At 37.8% G+C, this 24489-nt stretch overlaps 1 protein-coding gene and 1 pseudogene across 1 annotated transcript in view; both read left to right on the forward strand.

Moving 5' to 3' along the window:
- LOC127447005 (dehydrogenase/reductase SDR family member on chromosome X-like) overlaps positions 1 to 18849 on the forward strand; it is a 74925-nt pseudogene extending 56076 nt beyond the window's left edge.
- The window catches only part of LOC127446978 (neuroligin-4, X-linked-like), a 760753-nt gene that overhangs the window by 301143 nt on the left and 435121 nt on the right, over positions 1 to 24489 (forward strand). The window lies entirely within an intron of this gene.

Genomic DNA, 24489 nt, shown 5'->3' on the forward strand with positions numbered 1-24489 from the left:
CATTGGCTGTAGTGAAATTCGTAGGAATTCAAACGAGTGCAGTCGCACGATATCATACGACTTAGCCAAATTTAGAAGTCGTACAAATCCTGACGATTTCGCCGTGAGAGTGTGATGGAATTACATAGTACATATTAAATTTGACTCGAAACATCAAATGTGAACCTTTTTTTTTTTAAAGAAATGTAAAAACATTACAGTTATGGATTTCTTTTAGGATTTTATGTTATTTCATTACCTCATTTAGCTCTAAATTACTAAATTACTCCATTTATTTTCATATAAAATAAGCACATTTTATATTATCTTCACTTAAAAACCTCCACTTTGTATTGTATCTGCTGGAATAAAAGTAACAATTACAAGAAATTATCATTATAACCAGTAGATAGCTTCAGTGCTCATTACCCAAATTGAATTTATAAATATTATCATGTTATAAATTGGATATACAGTTTATTTAGACATTATGAAATAAAAAAAAATTTGTCAAATTGTAGCATTTTTGTTTTAATTTTGCAATGATGCCATTTATGCTTACAGTCAAACCTGACCATGGTGTTACAAAGAAACATCACAATTCTAGCATAAACACTCACACTGGGGTCAAACTCTTTGATCTGTATGTGTGTGCAGATGTATCTATCCTTGTGAAGGCCAGATTTAATCACTAATAAAGTAGACATAATTGTGGTAATATAGTAATATATTGAAAAATTACATTTTGAGTATCCTCACCAGTAAAAAAAAAAAAAAGGCTCAAAAATGGGTCTGATGATGTTTATCTATCTATATATATATATATTTTAAGCTTGTGTGATGGTTAGGTTTAGTGGAAGGGGTTGGTGTAAGGGGGTTCAGTGGAAAGAGGCGGTGAGAACCGGCTTAATAATATAAATAATAATTTAATAAACAACTTAAACACACAACCAAAAACCACACAGTACAGCTGCCTGCAATTCTCTCTCTCTCGAACTGTCGTCCCCGGCCACCTTTATCCCCTCGCGCGCCCCATCAGGCTGATTGGGGACCGGGTGTGTCTCATTCCAGCCCGGCCCCGCCCTCCTCGGCTCTACACTTCTCCCGGCGTTGCCTCAGGCCGGGGAGCCCCCGGCATGACGTACATCCCCCACCCTTCCTCTCCGGGGGGGGGGGCGTGCCTTACACCCCGACTGCCGGAGGGTCATCCCCGCCTTCCTCGACCTGGGAGCAGACAGGAGGGGAAAAACAACAAAACAAAATGGCGAGGGAAAGGCCAACACGGAGCGACAGAGAGAGAGAGAGGAGAGAGAGAAAAAGAAACTCACCGGTTCTCTGATGCGCCGTCGCGTGGTCCTCGATCACTACTCCACCCTTTCAGGCAGACTGCAGCCGCTCCTCCCCGGGCGGACCGGAGTCAGACCTCCGACCCCCAGCGGACAGAACACCCCTCCGCGTTCCCGGTGTCCCGTGGGGACACTCCTCCGCCCCTGGCAGCGGCCCTACCACTCCAGGCGGTCGGGGAGTCGCTTCCCTCCTCCCCCCGTGGACGGCGGTCTTCTCTCGACCCCTCCGCGTTCCCGGGGGATGGCAGGGCACTCCTCCGCCCCCGGCAGCGGCTCCCTCGCTCCAGGTGGTCGGGGAGTCCCGTCCCCACTCGCCTCGTGGACGGTGGCTGTTCCCCGCGTCCGGGTGGTCGGGCTACTCCGTCCCCCGTCGGACGGCAGCGGCGCTCCCCTGGGTGGACGGCAGTGTCGAGGACTCTGCGATGGGAATCCCTCCTCCTTCCCGGGTTTCGGCATCAGTGTAAGGGGGTTCAGTGGAAAGGAGGAGGCGAGAACCGGCTTAATAATATAAATAATAATTTAAGAAACAATTTAAACAAAACACACAACCATAAACACACAGTACAGCTTCCTGCAATTCTCTCTCTCTCGAACTGTCGTCCCCGGCCGCCTTTATCCCTCGCGCGCCCCATCAGGCTGATTGGGGACCGGGTGTGTCTCATTCCAGCCCGGCCCCGCCCTCCTCGGCTCTACAGTTGGGTTAGGATAAATATAATTAATAGAAGTCAATGAGATGTCCTCACTAATATAGTAAAAACACACCTGTGTGTGCTCTGCATTGTGGCTGATTTATTGATTTTAAACGTCTGTGTTATAAAGTCTTACCCATTCTTTTCCTATAGTGGCTCACATGACCTGAACACAATGAGTCTCGCACGGTTTGATAAAACCACTTAGAATCATCGAAATCTAGTACAATATTTTGTGTGTTCAGATGGCAAGTGTAGTTAAAGTCACCTAGCCTTGTACCACTTAGAGCAAGGAAACATTTTTTATAAAAAATAAAATTAAAATAAAAAAGTAAAAAAATGAAATAGGTCAGAGAGACTCAAGCCGCTGTGGCACATTATTGTTTAGTAGATGGGTGTCAGGGTCAGAGAGAGGGTGTAAAATTGTCATGAAACACTAAATTACAGTTTCAGTGCAAGAAACTTTGACTAACTTTATAATTATACTAGGGTTGTACAATTAATCAAATAAATAATCGAGATTACAATGACAGCTGCCACAATTAACTAATTGTGAAAAGTGTCAATTATTGCAGTCATGTAGTTCTGCTCGTTATATGTTATAAATTAATATTTTCCATTTAATTTTCTATTTAACTCACAGTTGATCATTTTAACCAATCAGAGACATGTCCATTGCTTGCTTCTGTGTATTATTTATTCAGAATAATAGTAACAGCTTTGTCTGGGCCATTTGTGGCTTTAAAAATAAAAATAAAAACCATTATTATTTTCAAATATGATTAATATTTGAAAAACTTTTGTCCACCAAATCAAATGTAGGTAGAAATTTTGTTGTCATGTGACAAAAATCATAAAAAATAAAAACCAGAAGATCTCTTTAGAGCCACAAGACTGTGTGTGAAGACTAAAAGCAAATCATAATTTTTTCATATCATTAAATATCGACATTTTTATGAAAACACACATTTTGTTCAGGTCATTTGGTGCAACCATGAGAAAACTTCTTGATCTTCTTGACTTAAAAATTCATGATATTTGTAAAAAATATTTTTCACCTTGAAACACATGTTTGAAAACTTTTTTGAAATTAATAATTAAGTTGCATTCACTTTTATGTATTCAAGGTGCAAGGAAACAATTTTAATACATTTGCATTTTTTTGTAGAAAATGCTATAAATGTTTTTCAAAAATGTGTAAAGACAACATGAACTCAAAGATTACATGTTTATGAGCTTGACACATGTTTTAAATGATTTTTAAATATTATATTTTTAATCACCTCGTACAACTTTATTTTTATTTTTATTTTATGCCCAATTCCCATTGCGCTCTAAGTTCTCGTGGTGGTGTAGTGACTCGCCTTAATCCAGATGGCGGAGGACGAATCTCAGTTGCCTCCGCGTCTGAGACCATCAATCCGCGCATCTTATCACGTGACTTGTTGAGCACATTACCACAGAGACATAGTGCGTGTGGAGGCTTCACGCTATTTTCCGCGGCATCCACGCACAACTCACCACACGCCCCACCGAGAACGAGAACCACATTATAGCGACCACGAGGAGGTTACCCCATGTGACTCTACACTCCCTAGCAACCGGGCCAATTTGGTTGCTTAGGAGATCTGGCTAGAGTCGCTCAGCACGCCCTGGATTCAAACTCGTGACTCCAGGTGTGATAGTCAGCATCAATACTCGCTGAGCTACCCAGCCCCCACCCCCGTACAACCTTATTTGTCAATGACCCATTTCTTATACGCAACAGAAAACAGCTGCACATAATTAAAGAGAGTCGCCAACACAGAAACACAGTTGCACAGAAAAATGGAGCCCTGAAATAAAAAATGCATAAATATTAATGTAAATAGGCAGCTGTCTTTTAAGCCCACAGTCACGCTAATCCGTCTCAGTTTGAAATCTTCGTTTTACAAACATTTCGAACACTCTACATTGGCATACAAACAAAGTACTTGACTTGCAATCAGTCTCAATAGAGTTCGACGTTAGCAGGTTGCAAAGCAATCGACGCGATCTTCAATTTAGTATAAATACATAGCATACACAAAAATTGGGAAAAATTGTCTGTTTTTTAAGATTTAACCATTTTATGACTACTTTTGAGTATTGAATGCATTGTATTTATTATCAACATTTCTCTTGTTTTGTCTGACATCTTGGATGGATTTCAACTAAGCTCATCAATACTGCCATAGAATTTGACCTAAGAAGGTATCTTAGAAGGCAGCATGTTACTGACTGCCTTTTGGAACAACCTTCATGATGCCTTAAAATGCTGCCTAGATAGGCAGCTCACTAGGTTGTGTGTAAGGTGATTTGAACTATCTTCTAGAGGTGTATTGAAGGTGCTACTGTAAATTGACTCAAATCAGTTTGCATATTTTTTGTGCGTTTTGTTTTGCAGGCAGTGTTACAGTGCCCATGAGGCGTATGCCCGGAGCAAGCTGGCACAGGTTCTGTTCACCTACCACCTGCACTACGAACTTCAGTCGAGCAGATCTGCGGTGACGGCGAGTGTAGTTGACCCAGGCCTGGTGAACACTGGACTGTACAGTCACCTCAGCAATCTGACCCGACTCATAGCACGACTGGTGTTTAAGGTGAGTTTAAAAACAGTTTAAATCAGCCCAGACGGACAAAAGTCTTTCCTGTGTGAACAGCCCCTTACATTAAAAAATTACTATAGGGATATTCCATATCAAATCAACCGAAGGTCAGACACTTCACCGGCTGAAAATTTGGATTTTGTTAATACTTTTTATAAAGAAAGATACACATAAATGATGATGCAAGTCAAAATATTAAATGTCATGGATCAATATTTTTTTGTAACGGGGTCAAAATGACAATTTTCACCTATGATTTTGGAGCACATCTACAGGTAAAAAAAACACCCTTAGAAAGGTGTCAGCATCATGATTTTATTTGTACACATAGATTGGTAGATCTGTTACTAAAATGAGTTGACTTCAGCACCTCCTGTTGCATTATATCCCAATGGTGTGGGTCCAAAAATGGGAAAAAGCACTTTTTTGTGTTGATTTTCCAAAGTTTGAGAGACTATAACTCCTGAAGTTTTAAAGATATCTTAATATTCTTTTAGATTCTGGTTCTGAACAAACTTTCCTTTTTGTATCTTCATTTTTAAGCCCCTATAAGGTTAAGTCCCAGAGATACGGGGCTCTCAATGTGGCTCCATCCAGAAATTTACCGATTTTCAGTAGTTGAAAACCAAATGCGGGTCACATGGTATAAAGCAAGTTTTTCTTATCTGTTTCATTTGAAAACAGTAAAACAAATGCAACAATAATGTACACTATAAACATTTTAAACAACAATTTTTTCACATTATAGTAATGAGAATGAGAGGCACTTACAATAGAAGTCAATGGGGGTCAATCTGTAAACGTTAAACATTTACATTTATGCATTTGGCAGATGCTTTTATCCAAAGTGACTTACAGTGCACTTATTACAGGGACAATCACCCCGGAGCAACCTGGAGTTAAGTGTTTTGCTCAAGGACACAATGGTGGTGGTTGTGGGGATTGAACCAGCAATCTTCTGATTACCACCTATGTGCTTTAGCCCACTACACCACCACCACACCTAATCATGTTAAAATACTCACTGTTTTAAAAGTATAGCCACAAGATGTAAACAAAATGTGTTAACATGATTTTAGTGTGATAAAATGGCTTATTAGCCATTTCTGTGTAAAGTTGTTATACTCAATTTTAAAACTTTGTTGCCATGACGACGTAACGCCCTAAAACAACCCTAAAAAAGACAATTTCAACAACTTTACAGCTCAAATAATACATGAGTTTTAACAGAAGAATTAATGTAAGTGCTTTTATAAAATTATAAGCGTCACATTTCTGCCTTTAAACCCTCTAATAATTTCCCCCATTGACTTCCATTGTAAGTGTCTCACTGTAACCTCCATTTATGCTTTTTTAAAGAAAAGGAGGGACGAGTCGAAATCAAAATTGTGGTAATCAACATTATGCCACAAATGCTGTCGATTGAGCTGAACTTGTATTGAACCCGGAATATTCCTTTGTCATAAAAAATAGGCTTCATTTTCATTAATCATAATATACATTTGAATTCTTTCTTTTGATTTTGTAGTGAAATACATGAGCTGTAAATGTTCTTGACAGGTTTGGTGAGATTCACCCACTGTGGAATTATGTGGTTATGATTCAGTGGAAAGATGAAGCAAACATTTCTATGATTGTCTTAATTACAGATACTGTACCTGGAATCTTCTCATGTGTGTGAAATATAATTAAATGGAACGAATCCTTTTAAACTCCTTCAAGTTCTACAGACCCTGAGGGATTGATACTCATGATGAGAAGCAGCCAAAACCTCACTGTTGGCTGTTTCATTTTCATGTTCCAAAAATCCTTCTGGAAGTACAGAAGATCTTACTGCAGCTGACTGCTTTTATTTGCTCCTCTTCTGGGTATTCCACATCAGATGATTCAGATAATCTGAAAAGGATGAATTAATTATTTCCAATAGACGAGAGCTGTGCTCGGATCAGAGAGCGCATTTGTTTATTAGGCGTCATAACCAGCTTGCTAAAAACAGCCACAATACTGTGTTTTATTCTCTGCGCTTGAAGATTCACGGCTATTTGTTGCATCTCTAAAATGTTTTTTGCCGCTGGCACACATTATGGTTTGACAACACTGATGTGAGGAGGCATTTCTTTGTATGATTAATCATTTAGGGCACTTCCTTTAACAAATGACCTTTGTGAAGCGTTTTGCCCTCTAACCACTGCAGCATTAATTATGCGACCGTTCGTTTACACAGCAGAAAAAAAACCTGAATGAATTTACGGAACGTTTATAGAGCACCTTTACCAAATCCACCTTTACAGAAATCTGTAAACACAAATACAGAAATAATATATATATATATTATTATTATTTTCTTTTTTTTTTTTACATTTTTATAACGCAAAGTAACAAGATTTTTATGAGGGCATACGTTCTACATACTTTATGTGTAATTTCCTGTTGGGTTAATGAGTGAATCACACCCCAAAAGAAAAAAAAAGAAAGAAATTGTATTTTGTATAAAGAAAATGAAGCCTATTTTTAGGACAATTGGAATATTTTGCATTGTAAAATTATTTTCATGACAAGTAATAAGCAAATTTTCACCCTAAATACTCGTTACTGTAATGCATCCAAATGTTTTACTCGTGTTTCTTTTTTAAATGTTCATTATTCTTAATGGTGATTCTCATTAAAATCTCCTTACTGTTAAACAGTATTTTCTTTACTGTAAATACTGTATTACAAAGCTTGTTTTATTTAAATCAGCAACAAATACTACCATGATGTATAAATAAATACTTAAAAAATGTAAATCATAATTTTTTTTTTTTCTGCATTACAGTAATGTCACTTCCTGAATGAGTAGATCTCATGAAGATATGTCCAGGTCACATTTTCACTCCAAAATTAAGAGACAGAAATTTTTTATATATATATATATATATATATATATATATATATATTGCATAAAGAAAGTGGAGCCTATTTTTTACATTATTTTCATGACAATTAAGCATATTTTCACCCCAAATTCTCATTACTGTTATATAGTATTTTTTAAATATTTTTTTATTTTATGTTTTATATAAAAACAAAAAATATTAATGTATTAATAATATACAGTATTAGTGTATAAATGCAATTAATAAACAACACTGTATTACCATGCAATTTTTATTTTAATCAGCATTAAAGTCAGTACAACACATATGTATAAATGTATAAATACTTCACAATTTATATTGTTATTTTTGTACAAATTTTTTTCCGCATTACAGTAGTGTCACTTCCTGAGTGAATAATATATAAGTTTATTAATACAAAAAATAATAAACACTGTATTACAATGCCATTTGTATTTTAATCAGCATAAATTAAAGGCAGTACAACACATACTACAATGACGTATAAATACTTGACAATTTAAATAGTTATTTTTGTAGATTTTTTTCCGCATTGTCACTTCATGTTGGGAGAATGAGTGAATCTCATGAAAACATGTCTAGCTCACATTTGTCACGGTTGTCTCAGGGAAGAAGCACCCAGTTGCAGAGATGAGGCAAAATATGAGCTTTATTTAGCCAAGGACAAAAAAAAAAAAAAACTCTTGATGGAGAAAAAGGTCAACTGAAAACAGAACTAGTACTAGAACCGACCAAAGCTTCAATAGCAACCTGACAGACTCAGGGAACAGACAGACACACTAACAACCACACAAAACGATTCAGCATAGGACAAGGGAAGAAGGGAGCTGATATAGGGAGAGGTAATTGGGGGAGCAGGTGCCGTGGATGATCGTCTGAATGGAGTAACGATCGTTGCCAAGGCAACTGGAGCTGGCCAACTCGACGTGGCACTTGCAAGACACAAGAGGGCGTGAGAGGCCAGGCAAACACAGGAAAAACATTCATATGAGACAAACAGATAGTCAGGGGAGGCACAGTCAGGCCAGCCAGACTGTGACAGTACCCCTCCACTTACGGACACCTCCTGGTGTCCACAAGTGACAAACCAACACAAAAGGAACTGACCAGGGAGGGAGGGAAGAAAGACAAGACATGGAGCATGAGTGTCCGGATCCTGACATCAGAACCAAAACCAAACCAGACAGGAGAGTCAGGATCCAGACACCATGTTCTGAACATGAAACACAAAACCAACTGAAGAGCACATGGCAAGGAAACTGCGACCAAAGCCATGCACCCACATGGAGACAAAACAAAGACAGAAAGAGCACATGGCCAGGCGAATAACACTGAGCCATGCACTCAACAAACATCGTATCAGAACAAGTGATCCCAACACTACCCCCCTTCAAAAGGATGCCTCCTGGCATCCCAGAAGGGAGACATAAACATCAGACAAGACAAACAAAACTGGCACAAACACAGAACAGAAAGAACACAAGAAAGGGAGGGAAAGGAGAGAAACCAGGGAGGAACCGGCAGGGCCGTCCCTGGTGGAACCGGTGGGAGGGACCGGGGAGGAGGTTTAAGGAAGGGAGCGGGGTCCAGTGGCCAGGGAGGAGGTCTCAGGAATGGGACAGGGAGCCAAGACTGGTCTAGTGGGTGGCCAGAGATCCAGGGCAGACTGGGGAGAGCATTAGGGAGCCAGAAAAGGTTGGGTGGACAGCCAGTGAACCAGGGCAGACAATTGGGGAGCCAGGATAGGTTAGGTGATCGATCGGGAACTGACCAGGCAGGCGAGGGAGCAGACCCAGGGACAAGGAAGGGACCGGAAAGAGGTTTAGTGCAGGACAGGCTAATATGGGGTTTAGGACAGAGTAAGTGACAGGGCAAGTGGGAAGCTGGGAGAGGATGAGGGTGGAGATAAAGGAGATAATAGCAGGATGGGCCTGGGAGGAGGCTGGGTAACCAATGAGGTCTATGGTGGCAGCTGAAGTCTGGGTGGTGCCCGAAGTCTGGGTGGCGGCCGCAAAAGACTGGTTGGACTGGACAGGGGTTTCAGAGGACTGGTCATAGATGGCTGCGTAGGACAGGGCTGACAGGGAAGTGGTTGCTGAAGGCTGTACAGACTGGGAAGCGGCCACTTAGGGCTGGACAGACTAGCGAGCGGCCACTGAGAACTGTAGGAGATCCGGCAATGAGCAGGGAACAGGCTGGGCAGACAAGGAAGGGTAAGGGACCAAAAACTGAGGGGACTAGAATAGCTGTAGGGAATGGAAAGGTGAAGAGGCAGACCGTAACGGGGAAATCAGAGGACCCAGTGGCTAGGGCAACCAAAGAGCAGTAGATGGACCAAGGGGTGAAAGTTGGGAAATGGACAGCCTGAGCAGTGGCCAGATGGACATAGCTGTGAGCCACAGACTGGTGACTGGTGTCTGAAGGGTGCTGGTTTCTGGGATGAGTAAAGAGCTGGTTGATGGCCACTAGGGACTGGACAGGATCATTGAAGGTCACCAGGGGCAGGACAGAATCATCGACAGTCACAGGGGACTGGACAGACTTGCCGACAGCCACAAAGAACTGGACAGGCTCGTCGACAGCCTCAGGGAACTGGACACACTCGATGACCACAGGGAACAGGACAGGCTGCACAGTGACCGCCGTGGTTGGGAGCGCTGGCAGCAACTGGGGAACAGCCTCCATGGCCGAGACTGGCAGCAACTTGGGAACGGCCACCGTGGCCGGGAGCGCTGGCAGCGACTGAGGAACGGCCTCCATGGCCGGGAGTGCTGGCAGCGACTGAGGAACAGCCTCCAAGTCCAGGAGCGCTTGCAGCGACTGGGGAATGGCCTCTGTGGCTGGGAGCATTGGCAGTGACTGGGGAACAGCCTCCATGGCCGGGAGCACTGACAGGGGAACGGCCTCCGTGGCCAGGAGCACTGACAGCGACTGGGGAACGGCCTCCGTGGCCATGGACGCTGACAGGGGAATGGCCTCTGTGGACACTGGCAGCGGCAGGGGGATGGCCTCCATGGATGCTGGCAGCAGCAGGGGGACGACAAAGAAGACAACGGTAAACTGAGATCAGAACTATTAAAACACTAGAACTGACCAAAGCTTCAATAGCAAATTGACAGACTCAGGGAACAGACCAACACACTAACAAACACACAAAATGATTCACCACAGGACAAGAGACGAAGGGAGCTGATATAGGGAGAGGTAATTGGGGGAGCAGGTGCCGCGAATGATCGTCTGATTGGAGTAACGGTCGTTACCAAGGCAACTGGAGCTGGCCAACTGTGGCACCTGCAAGACACAAGAGGGCGTGAGAGGCAAGGCAAACCCAGGAAAAACATTCAGATGAGACAAACGGATAGGGTAGGCACAGTCAGGCCAGCCAGACTGTGACAAGATTTTACCCCAAAATTAAAAGACAGAAAAAGATTAAGGAATTATGTATTGTATAAAGAAATTACTATTTAAGAACCATTAAATATTTTGCATTGTACAATTATGTTTATGACTGTTAAGGACATTGTCACCACAGATTATCATAACTGTACTACTGTATTCAAAAAAATATATATTTATCTTTAAATAACCAGTTTAAAAATAATAATAATAATTATAATTAAAATAAAAAAATGCTGTATTACAAAGCTGTTTTTTTTATTTAAATAAGCATAAATTAAAGGCAGAACAAAAAATTCAACCATGATGTACAAAAACTTTGCAATTTAAACAATTATTATTATTATTATTTCATTACATTAATGAGAATCTGGGGGATGATGTGCTTGTCATAAAAAAAAAAAATCTTAATGGACCTAAAACATATAGGCTTCATTTTCTTTAAGAAAAACAAAGTTTCTTATTTGTGGCGTGAAATATGACCAGGATATGTTCTTACAATTTTCACCAGAATATTTATTTCAATATTTTTAGGTCCATTTCTTTGTTCTTCATATGGCTTTTTGTCATGGATTGTATTGGTCTGTGTTTTAAGAAATAATAGTTGTGATATTTTAGTCAGAAGTAGGGCACCTTAGAAGGCATTCTGTGTGTTGACTATTATCCATATTCCGCTGTTGAAATCTTCCATTCCTGAATCATTTATAGTGAGTTTGTGGTCATATTTATGTGTGTCTCATCTTGCATTCTTTTCTAACTATTTTTAAACATTTTATTTGCATGAACAAATCCTGATGATCATGTTATCCAGCATGATTTGAGTGAATGTTTCTTTGTGCTTCATTCTGACCATCTGTGCAAAGAGTAAACATTATCATTGACACTAATTTATTTACATTTGATTAATCACCTAGAAATAGTGCAGAATGTACACTTTTTAAAAACAAAACATTGTGTTAATTTACATTGATGTCAGACGACTTTATTTTTTTTACAATATATCAGTGTTTCTTCAAGTTTGGCACTTTCATGTCCCAGGGGTTGAGTTTTATTAAAACGGAAAGATAATTTTTTTTTTTTTTTTTTTTTTTTTTAGCTTTTTTTAAATGAAGATCTCATTAAAGCTCAATTGGAAATTTTTTAACAGGCTTTCATCATTTATTTTTGGTACTTTTAAATGGCTTTCATATACAGATTTGACTGTTTTAGTCTTGTCCCAGACCTGGGCTTTAAACTAAGAAAATACATTTACATTTATTCATTTGGCAGATGCTTTTATCCAAAGCGACTTACAAAAGAGGAATACATTATAAACGAATCATCTTAAGGAGACAGTGGTACGAAAAGTGCTGCATTACAAAGTTTCACTAGCATCAGAATAGTAGTTTTCAAGACAGATTAAAGTGCAACAAGAATTTCATTTTTAATTTTATTTAGTGACTGGTTAAGTGCTCATGGAAAAGATGTGTTTTTAGCCATTTTTTGAAGACAGAAAGTGAGTCAGCTTCACGGATGGAGTTGGGAAGGTCATTCCACCATCATGGTACAACGAAGCTGAAAGTCCGGGAAAGTGTTTTGGTGCCTCTGTGTGTTAGTACAACAAGGTGCCACTCATTAGCCGACCGCAGGCTTCTAGTGGGCTTGTAGCTCTGCAGAAATGATTTTAGGTATGCTGGAGCAGACCCAGTGACTGTTCTGTATGCCAGCATCAGAGACTTGAATTTGATACGTGCATCAATCGGCAGCCAGTGAAGAGAGACAAGGAGTGGTGTAACATGCGCTCTCTTTGGTTCATTAAAGTCCAGATGTGCTGCTCCATTCTGGATCATTTGCAGGGGTCTAATTGCACATGCAGGGAGGCCTGCAATGAGAGCGTTACAGTAGTCCAGTCTAGATATGACATGTGACTGAACAAGCAGTTGTGTGGCATGTTCAGAGAGGAAGGGTCTTATCTTCCTGATATTGTAGAGTGTAAATCTACATGATCGTGTTGTCTTTGAGATTTGGTCTGTGAAATTGAGTTGGTTATCGATGGTTACCCCTAGATTTCTGACCATTTTGGAAGGCGTTACTGTAGTTGAACCCAGCTGCACAGTGATGTTGTGTTCAACAGCAGGGTTGGCTGGAAAGACGAGGAGCTCGGTCTTGGCTGGGTTAAGTTGCAGGTGGTGTTCCTTCATCCAGGCCGAGATGTCTGCCAGGCAGGCAGAGATTTGAGCAGTCACTGTGGTGTTGTTGGGCTGGAAAGACAAGTAGAGCTGTGTGTCATCAGCGTAGCAGTGGTAGGAGAAACCATGTGCCTGAATGATGGGTCCAAGTGATGTTGTGTATATAGAGAAGAGAAGTGGCCCAAGCACTGAACCCTGAGGTACCCCAGCAAGTAGCTGATGTGACTTGGACACCTCACCTCTCCAGGCTACCTTGAAGGACTTACCTGAGAGATAGGACTTAAACCAGTCTAATGTTTAAAACTATAATCACTATGGTTAGTGTATTTGTTAACCAAGTGTACAATGAGATGTAATATGACAAATTATGTCTGAAGAAAAGAAATAAAGTTTAATTTCCAATCAAGCTGTAATTTTGCCAAATGATGCAAGAAGTGTGAAAATATGATTTAATTGTGTGTATTTACAATACATAACCATAGCAAGACAAAGGAGTCTGTCATTTTATTGAAAATTTTAAAAATGTCATTTCGTTCAAGCGAAAACTTCTAACTTCTAACTTCTAACTAAAAAGCAATAGTCACAACAGAACAAAACACAGCTGCACCCAAAACAGAGAACAGAACTTACTAAACATGTCTGAAGAGTTTGTAGTCCAAGAATTTATGCATTTCTATGCCCAGCCTTATTTTTGTGTACTCACAAATCAATCAGAAACATAGAGGAGGCTACAGGACACCACAGTCACACCGTGTCCTAACCTGACGGCAAACAACACTCGATATAAGGTATATTTTCTATGGTAATCAGAGTTTTTGTCCTAACCAGCAGTGGCGAGTGACGGTACATTCTATCGATCGCTTGTTTTCTATTTTCGGCATTGCGCGGGTAACTGCGTCCACTGTGAACTGGCACGGTTCCAAAAATGTAAAAAATAAGGCTGGGCATAGAAATGCATCAATTGTTCGACTATAAACTCTTCAGACATGTTTAGTAAGTTCTGTTCTCTGTTTTGTGTGCAGCTGTGTTGTGTTCTGTTGTCACTATCACTGTGGAGGACCTGTTTTTAGATAAAAAAAATAAATTTTCACTTGAACGCCCCAATGTTGCGAGGGGGCTGCATGAACTGTTGCTCTCGTGCCGTATCATGAACACACACAGGAGATCAACGGTCAGTGAACATTTTCACTAAATAATACATTAGATTTCAGTTTGTTTCTCATCAAATCTTATCATATGCTTTCATAACAATCATGAGTCTCATGGAATAATTTATTAGACTTCTGAATTATACTTTTGTGTTCTTTTGAAGCTTGAAGAGGTGGTCACCATAAACTACCATTGTATGACATCACTGAGCACAACATTTATTCACAATTTCTCCCTTTGTGTTCAGAAAAAGAAAGAAAGTCATATAGTGTAATAACAACACAGGGGTGAGTAAACAATGACTGAATTTTCATTTTTGGGTGAACTATCATTTAAATGCTATATATAAGTTTTGTTGCCACAGATTTTAAGATTTGATTAAAATCAACAAAACTCCAGTATAATTCGTCATTGTTTCTGTACAGACTCCAGCTGAAGGTGCGGCAAGTGTCATCTTTGCTGCAGTCTTGACTGATCGGCAGAGAGTTGGTGGATGTTACCTGTATGAAGGCAAACGTGTTTTATCATCATCAACGTCTTACGATGAAGAACTTCAGTCCCAACTCTGGAGAAAAACCTGCCATCTTCTGGGCCTCAAAAACTCACTGTGTGTTTAATGTTCCACGAGACAACATCAGCTGGACTTGAAAACGAATGAACACTCAATTCTGTTGATTTCTTCTTCCCAGAGTTGATGCCATATTTATATTGACAATCTACCGAAGAGCTGTGATTGGCTGTCATACAACCATGGAATCTCAAAATAGTTGTCAAGAAGCATCTATGAGATTTGTTCTTCAGAAGGGCTGTTGGATGGATTACTGTGAACTTTCTTCATACACTGTGAGTGCATTCACATTTGTGTTACTGTTGGAAAAAACGCTTCTTGCCTCTAAAACATAGACATGCACTGTGTTAACAAGTCGCGTCAGTCCATTACATGGGCATGTTGTCATCTCTGTGATGTCACTGTGCTTTTGATGTTTGTCTGTAAATGTCACAACCGTTGTTTAAGTTCTCATCTGTTGCGTTGTAACTGCTCGTGTAGTAATTTATCCTGTTGACAAGAAGCTTTAAACAAAGATTTGGTTTCCGATCATGACAGGACCAACATGATGTCATGAAAAGTTGTAAAAATGAGTGATGAGTAATGAGTTGGCTCATATAGAATTTGCAACTTTTACTTGAGAAAAGGAAGTTAACAAATTTTTATGATTTTAACTTTTGTGTACCACGGAAGAAAGAAAACATCGGGGTTTGGAACAAGACAAGGGAAGCGTAAAAATAAATAAATATGGAACGAGTAACCAAATTAGTTTGCAGACGTTTCCTTTCTTAAAATAAAGTGTTGGATAAAAGACAAGTGAATGATTAATGATCGGTTGGTCTCTAGGAAAATTTTGTATGAGTCAAGTCGTACAATATCTCACGATTTTGCTATCATGTTGTCGTGATACTGTTGCACAGGACACAGATAGAAAGAAAAAAGTTCTATTTGGAACTTTAAAGCTCCAAAAAGCACATAAAGGCAGTATAAAAGTAATCCGTAAGACTCCAGTGGTTTAATCCATGTCTTCAGAAGTAATATGATAGATGTGGGTGAGAAACAGATCAATATTTAAGTATTTTTTACCATTAAATATCCACTTTCACTTTCACATCCAATCAGAATTTATAGTCGGATTTATCTGTTTTTTTGTTTTGTTTTTTTTTTCCCCCAATTTGGAATGCCCAATTCCCAATGCGCTTGTGGTCACGTAGTGATTTGCCTCAATCCGGGTAGTGGAGGATGAATCTCAGTTGCCTCTGCATCTGAGACCGTCAACCCGTGTATCTTATCATGTGGCTTCTTGAGCACGTTGCCACGGAGACATAGCGCATGTGGAGGCTTCATGCCATCCACTGCAGCAACCACGCTCAACTCACCACACGCCCCACTGAGAACGAACCACATTATAGCAACCATGAGGAGGTTACCCCATGTGACTCTACCCACCCTAGCAACCGGGCCAGTTTGGTTGCTTAGGAGACCTGGCTGGAGTCACTCAGCACGCCCTGGATTCGAACTTGCGAACTAGCGAACTCCAGGGGTGGAAGTCAGTATCTTTTACCACTGATCTACCCAGGCCCCCCCAGATTTATCATATTATAATAATCGGTTCAGTAAGCTATAGCAACACATAATGACATCTTGTTTTTTTTATTAGATGATATTAAAGAATATAAAGTATCGATGTTCATTGAGATGGATTTATTGTAGCAGCAATACTGATGATAATTCCCTCCTCTTTTGCTGTGGCTCGATCCCTAAATCCGAATCCTGAGGAGAATTCCACATGTGCTGCTCAAACAATTCCTGATGTCTGTACAAACTACATTTAATTCAAAAACTTCAAAACGTAAAATGAAAATGCACTGACTCTGAAATGCAAAGTTGATTTAACGTGGCTCGTACAATCTTGGCACACGTTAAACGACAATTATTTATATTATATGTAAATTATATTCATGATTTTCAGTGGAGTCAAAGGCAATTTACATTTTCAATGTCGCAGGATATGTGATTATATTTCAAGCCTTAAAGGGATAGTTCAGCTGAAAAAGAAAATTCTGTCATGTCAATTTGAAACAACAAAAGGCTGCGTAATTAATGACACAATTTTTATTTTCATTTTCAACTATCTCTTTAAGCATAAACTGTGTTGATTCAGGTCTTTTCTGTGATGTTTGTGTATCAAATATTCTGTACTTACACAGTCACGTTCGTCTCATGGTGTAGTTTTCGCCTGATCTTCATATTGATTAAAGTCTGTGGTGTTTGTCAGTTGTTCATAGTATATACAGTGGCAAGAAAAAGTATGTGAACCCTTTGGAATTACCTGCATTTTTGTATAAATTTGTCTTAAAATCTGGTTTAATCTTCATCTAAGTTACAATAATGAATAAACACAATCTGTTTTAACTAATAACACACTAATTATTGTATTGTTCTTGTACATAGCTGAATACATCATTCAAACATTCACAGTGTAGGTTGGAAAAAGTATGTGAACCCCTAGGCTAATGATGTCAACAAAAGCTAATTAGAGTCAGGAGTTGGCAAACCTGGCATCCAGTTAATGAAACGAGACTGTAGGTGTGGGTTAGAGCTACTCTGACTTATAAAAAACACTCAAACATTTTGAGTTTGTCATTCACAAGAAGCATCTGCTAACGTGGACCATGAGATCTCAGAAGAACAATGATCAAGAATTCTGTCCACAGTTAGACAAACTGTCTATAAATGGAGATGATTTAGTACTATAGGTACTCTCACTAGAAGTGGCCGTCCAGTCAAGATGACTCAAAGGGCACCGCAGAATGCTCAGTGAGGTAAAAAAGAACCCTAGAGTGACAGATAAAGACTTGAAGGAATCATTGGAACTGGTTAACATCTCTGTTCATGAGTCTTTGATGAAGATGAGATCACATTGTATGACCAATTAATGCAGAAAACCAGCTCATTCCAAGGGGTTCACATACTTTTTCTTGCCTCTGTAGAGGATGAATTGATGAATCCGTTTGGGACTGAGAAAAATATGAGGCATTGAATTTTTGTAACATTTCTGAAGCTCTTAAATTAAAGCTTCTTGTACTGTAAAACAGAGATTTGCTGAATGCTTCTATGACTCGTGGTGTGTTGACATGCACTTTAGCAGGTCATGTATTACCATGTTAAATGCAGGTGACAGAAAATGTGACACTACAGGGGAATATTATGAAACAAATGCTCATTACTGTAATGCAGAAAACATCATTACAGTGATGTGAGAACAAAGTATGATTTGTAAAGTATTGATTGTCATGAAAATAGTGTCACAATGCAAAAAATCTTTGTTAAATAATTGGCTTCATCATTTTTTTTTTTTATTATTATTATTATTTTGAGCTGAAATGTGACCTGTACGTATTTTTGTTCGATTTTGTATGCTTTGTTTATACTTAAAAGTATGATTTTACGGTTATTAATTTGTGAGCTTAGGCAGAAATTGCCAAGCGATTATAGTTTTTACTTTCCCAATTTTCTGCAAATGAATTGCACAGTGTTTGAAATAACTGTTAAGTGTTAAAGCATCAAATATTACGGTAAAACTTTACAATAAGGTTGTACATTAGTTAACATGAACAAACAATGAACAACACTTTTACAGCACTTATTAATCTTGAAAATGTCATTTGAAACATTCTAATAAATGTTTAACATTAAAAGTTGTACATGGTAACATTATTTAATGCATTATGATCTAACAAACAATGAACAATTGTATTATTATACAGTAGATTAACATTAACCAAGATTAATGCTGTTAAAAATATTGCTCATTGTTAGTACATGATACTAATAAATCTTAATAAATATAATTTTATTGTAACGTGTTACTGATATTTTTTTGGAATCACTTGTTTTATGAATTCATATGTGAAACTTCAACATAGTGATATATTTTACCAAAGCTATAACAAGTATGAGATTTACATATTTTTCTTGTTGGGACAGTATGAAAAATGCTAATAAAAACAAAAAGGAATTATTTGTAAATTATATTCACCCTTTGCTCTATTGAAAGCACTACAACTACACATTATATGATGTTTTACCTTGTGAATTTAATTGTATTTTTGAAAATGTACAGTAAGTTTAAATCAGATGATTGCAATACACTCCAAAAAAGTTGAGACAGGGGTAATTTAAGACTAATAACAATTTGACGAGTTAAAATAACAAGGCAATGTGAAACAGGAGATGTTAAAGACTTTACTATGTAAAGGAGAAGCCATACATCAACACTGTCCAGAAGCGCTGCCGACTTCTCTGGGCTCGGTCTCATCTTAGATGGAAAGTAGAACAGTGGAACTGTGTTCTTTGGTCTGAAGAGTCCACATTTTAAATAGTTTTTGAAAAACAGAGAGGAAAAGGACCATCCAAGCTGTTATTAGCATCAGGTCCAAAAGCCAGTGTCTGTATGGGTCAGGGGTGTGTCAGTGCCCATGGCATGGGTAACTCACACATCTGTGAGGGCACCATTAATGCAGACAGATATATACACATTTTGGAGCAACATATACTGCTATCCAGCAGCGTCTTTTCCAGGGACGTCCCGCATTTTCAGCAGGACAACTTCAAACCACATACTGGTCAAATAAGCAGAGAGTGTGGATGCTAGATTGACCTGCCCGCAGTCCTGACCATCTCCAGTTGAGAATGTGTGGTGCATAATGAAGCGCACAATACGGCAATGAAGACCCCGTACAATTGTGCAGCTAAAGACCTACATAATGGATGAATGGGGAAAATTCCACTTTCTAAACTTAACAAACTTGTGTCTTCAGTGCCCAAATGCTTAATAAGTGTTATTAGAAGAAATGGTGATGTTTCACAGTGATAAACACTCGACTGTCCCAACTTATTTGGAGTGTGTTGCAATCATCTGATTTGAAATTACTGTACATTAAAAAAACAATAAAATTTACAAGGTAAAACATCATATAATGTGTAGTTGTAGTGCTTTCAATAGAGCAAAGGGGGAATATAATTTACAAATCACACATTTTGGTTTTTATTAGCATTTTTCATACTGTCCCAACTTTTTTGGAATTGGAGTTGTAATAAACCCATTTCTGTTGTTACTGTGATTATGAAATATTTCAATGTTGTTCAGAAATCATTTAAGCATGTTGCTTAATAAGACTGCAGGCACTAAACATGTTTATCTGAGCCAATTCACATGCAATAACTGGTAAATATACCAACACTTTATATTTGTTTTTTCTCTGCGATTAAAAAGTGAAGCCTCAATATTCTGTCTGGATATTCCATATAAACATTGGCAATAATAAAAAAAAGAAACATGTTTGGAACATTGAGCAGAAGATACAGTTCTTAAAGAAACATGACGTTTATGAAAATCCGAAATGACTTTTAATCATGAGCAGGATGTGAATTATAGATATCAAAAATACAATTTAAACGAGTAAGAATGCTATTTCTTCATATCAGGAATGGATTTGCGATTAGTGAAAATGCTCATTTTTTATATCAGTAATCAGGTTTCCACTAGCAAAAAAAATGTTGAACATGCAATTATCAAAAATGCAATTTTAGCAGAATTTCACAATGATATCACAATGAACCGATATCAATAATTAATTTCTTACTACTTACAAAATGAGCATTTTTTACATTAATAATTGCATTATTACTAGTGCAAATGTCCATTCCTGATATCAACAATTGAATTACAATTAGTAAAAATGCTCATTTTTGATATCAGTAATGATATTGTAACTAGTAAGAAAGCTTGAATAACTCTCCAATGTTTTGATATTTGAAATACTAAATCTAACATGTTGAAATATATTTGCTGATATCAAGAATGAGCATTTTAACTGGTGATAATTGATTTGTTGATATCTATAAACAAATATATTCATATCCTGCAAATGTCAGTTGGGCTTGTCATAAACGTTGCTATAAAGTGAAGTATTATATGTCTTGATCTGTGATACTAAACACAACACACCAGTGCAAACGCTTTATTATTTTCATTATTTATTTGTGAGACTGTTGAAGCTGGAACACTTGAGCAAGTTTATAAAGCGAGATACTGCTGACATATAACAAAATAATCTCTGCACATAAAAGCATCTGTTTTGGAAACATCTCACAAACGCATTCACATAACAAGAGCTATAAAATGTGGATCACGTTAAAAATCCTCGACACAATTATTTACCGTCTCCCTGCATAATTTCAAACAATAGCATGCAATGAAACGGCAAGAAAAGAGCAATTACCATGTCATTAGATGTGAATGAATGCTGATGTGCGCTGGACTCGACTCCCAAAACACTGCTTGACACGGCTTAATTGTTTGATTTATTTCATTTCAATTATTTATTCATTCATACAATTGGCTACATTTAGCAAGAACTCAGTAGAGTGATGTGAAGTGGAGAAATGTGATTGTTTTCACTGATAAAATATTTATTTTTACTGTATATATGAGTATCTTTATATATTTGTCATCAGTTACTCATCATTTACGCTCATGTCATTCCAAACCCAGTTTTTCTTTCTTCCATGAAACACAAAAGCAGATGTTGGGCAGAATGTCTGAGCTGCTCTCATACAATAAAAGTAGATGGTAATTTTTACTGTCAAGCTCCAAAAAGGACAAAAAAAAACACTTTAAACGTGCTTTTAATGCGCTTGGAATATAAACAAGAGCATCTCATTTTGTGTATTATGGAATAACCTCGTGCGACCCCTGTGTACACATATGTGGTCTGCTTTGCTCTACGCAATGCATAATTTAAATTCATTTAAACTGACTGATCTCAGTTCAGGAGACTCTGTGCTGTCAGTAAAGGGTTAAACTTTGATGTGCGGAGTCATGTGACAAAACAACATGGCGCTGACCACAGCGGAGTTTGTCTTTGGGAGAAATGCTTCAAAACTACATCTGGTAAGAAACCTCATTATGTTTTTACATTAAAAACTGTTTGAGTCAAAAGATTAGAGTCTCTAGTTTCATCCGATATGCCATTTTTTACATTAGAGTGATTTATTGTGAAACGACACGCTGATAAACACAATGACCACGTACGTGGACTATATGCTTAGTTTCAGTTAAAATATCCTATATTTACTGTGCATTATCACATTGAGACATTGCTTTCAGAGGCTTTATATGGAGTTAAGATGAAAATAAGGTGCATTTCAAACTGTTCTGAGACCAGTGCAGACAGACAGCACACTGGAGGTTAAGTCATTCACTAAATAGGGAGCAAGGGAGCATCCTATAGCTCTCTATGCAGTTAAGTGCATTCACTCCTAAAATCTGATCAAAAGTTCAGTTTCAGGCTGCAGATGATGTTTGGATCACTCAACATGTTTGACAGACATGTGACAATGATAATCAGTACATAGATTCAGAATTTATAATGTATCATTTTATTTGAACATGACTGACAGTGATTGGATGATGCTGGACATTACTTTGAATCAGAATTAATTATGATAATTTCTGATATAATGTCTGTAACGTCTCAAAAACATGAATAATCTTTGACTTTCTATAGCTTGGTATTATTTAAAATTTCACAACTTTAATTTTAAATTTCATCCATTTTTAGGAAATGGTATGCTCTAGAATTTATTTATTTATTTATTGCATGTTTATTAGGTGCTACTAGTTACAAAAAGGGGAATGGAAAATGCACACAGCAGTCATGCTCAGGTCTCAGGAGGATAAAGAAAGTCATACGGGTTCAGAAGGACATGTGTGAGAGTGAGTAAATCACAAAATGTTTTTTAGGGTGAACTGTCTCTTTAATGTTGAAGGTTCATCAGAAGTCGTGTCATTCATTATTGTGACAGTGTCCTGTCACTTCCGGCTCATTCAGTGTGTGTAAATGTCACTCCTGTGACCCTCAGGCCGCTGTGTGTGTGTCATCCGATTATTCTCGACATATTTCTCAGTGTATTTTTGCTGGATGATGCCACAGGCTGACTGAGGTCTGTCTCACATTATTTATGTATCTTGTTTTTTTCTTCACTAAAAATAAATCATCAGGCAGAATATTGGTAATGATGTTTGTTATGTGAAACCTGTAAGTCACGTCTGTGATTCATGTTGTGGTTACGTGAAATGCTGCATTTTACTTCCATATTGTAATGAATTTCAAAATGAAACAGGATATTCAATGATAAACACGTGTAGAGAGAAACTTGATTTTATCCATCAGGAATTGATTGGACGGTGCTTCTATGTGAAAGATAAGAGGACTTGATGACGTTAGCTGAAAAATAAAGTCGTTTCAGAGGCGGAGCAAGTTATTATTAGTACATTATGATGAAAGAATTGATAAATCATTCACACAAAAAACAGGAACATAAAATGAGAGAAACTTTTGGTAACACTTTATATGAAGCTCATATTTATAAAGGCATTATAAATGTATTATACTGCATTCATAATGTCTCTTTTAGAGTATAATGCATTATAACACAAGCAACATCCACTGTTAATACAGCAGAAATTAATAAAGTATAAGTGCTGTATAATGTAAACAGTTAAAAGTCTTTATGATGTGATCATATTAGAAGTACAAAAGCAATATCTTCTTATAAACAGCCATAACATAAACATGTAACATACATTAACATTACAAGTCAAACTTATATAATGGAAGTTATTTATCAAATAAGTCTCCAAATAAGATGCACAAACATTAAAGTTTATTGAATAGAGTTCAGTATAGAATCAGTTTTATTTTTATTTTATTCTTGAGTGTGTTTACATGTGTGATCAACATTAAATATTTCGAGTTTCTGATCTATTTTAACCTTGTAGCAAGTGTTTTTCATAATATCTCAAAATGTGCATTGAATGTGTGTTATTGTGTGTTTGTGCATGTGTAATGTATATAACTTCCAGCATGACTTGTAATGTCTTATAACCACTTAATAATATCTTATGAATGTTTATAAGAAGACTTACTCATTAGTAATGCATTATAAATAAGGGCTTCAAAGAAAGTGTAACCAAACTTTAATTTCATGCTGACATTTAATTCAGAATTTAAAAATACTTTGCATTATGGTCAAGATAATTTTGGGGGTAAATGTGTTTAATTGTCATGGAAAAAAAAAAATGGCTGCAGAGCAAAAAAAAATTACTGATCCTAAAACAGGCTTTGATTTCATTATAAAAATTAATTTTTAATTTTTCTTCTTCTTTGAAGACTGAAATGTGATTTTTGTGTGATTCACCTGACAGTTTATTGGAGAGTGAAATTGTTTTTGTTTTGGTTTAATTGGTGCACAATATAATATCATTGACATTGACCTGACTGAAGCATTTAGATCATTATAATGACTGCACTGAAATAACGCAGAGCAACAGAGAAGCATATCAGATGTGTTGAAGGTTTGTGTTTAATATTCTGACACACACATCATCTCTCCTGAGCGACAGGGCTGCTTTTCACACACACACACTCACACACAGGTTAATTACAGTCATAATCAAGCATGCAATAAATGCATCATGATCACCAATGCATAACTAATGTAGTTTAACTGAATGTCAGCCAATATGATCTGACTGAATGGAATAATTTAGCCTCTTTCTTTCTTTCTTTCTTTCTATTTTATCTTTAATAAACAAATGCACACACCCTTGGCTGTACCTGTG

The sequence above is a fragment of the Myxocyprinus asiaticus genome, chromosome 10 (genome assembly GCF_019703515.2).
Source record: "Myxocyprinus asiaticus isolate MX2 ecotype Aquarium Trade chromosome 10, UBuf_Myxa_2, whole genome shotgun sequence".
Classification (NCBI taxonomy): domain Eukaryota; kingdom Metazoa; phylum Chordata; class Actinopteri; order Cypriniformes; family Catostomidae; genus Myxocyprinus; species Myxocyprinus asiaticus.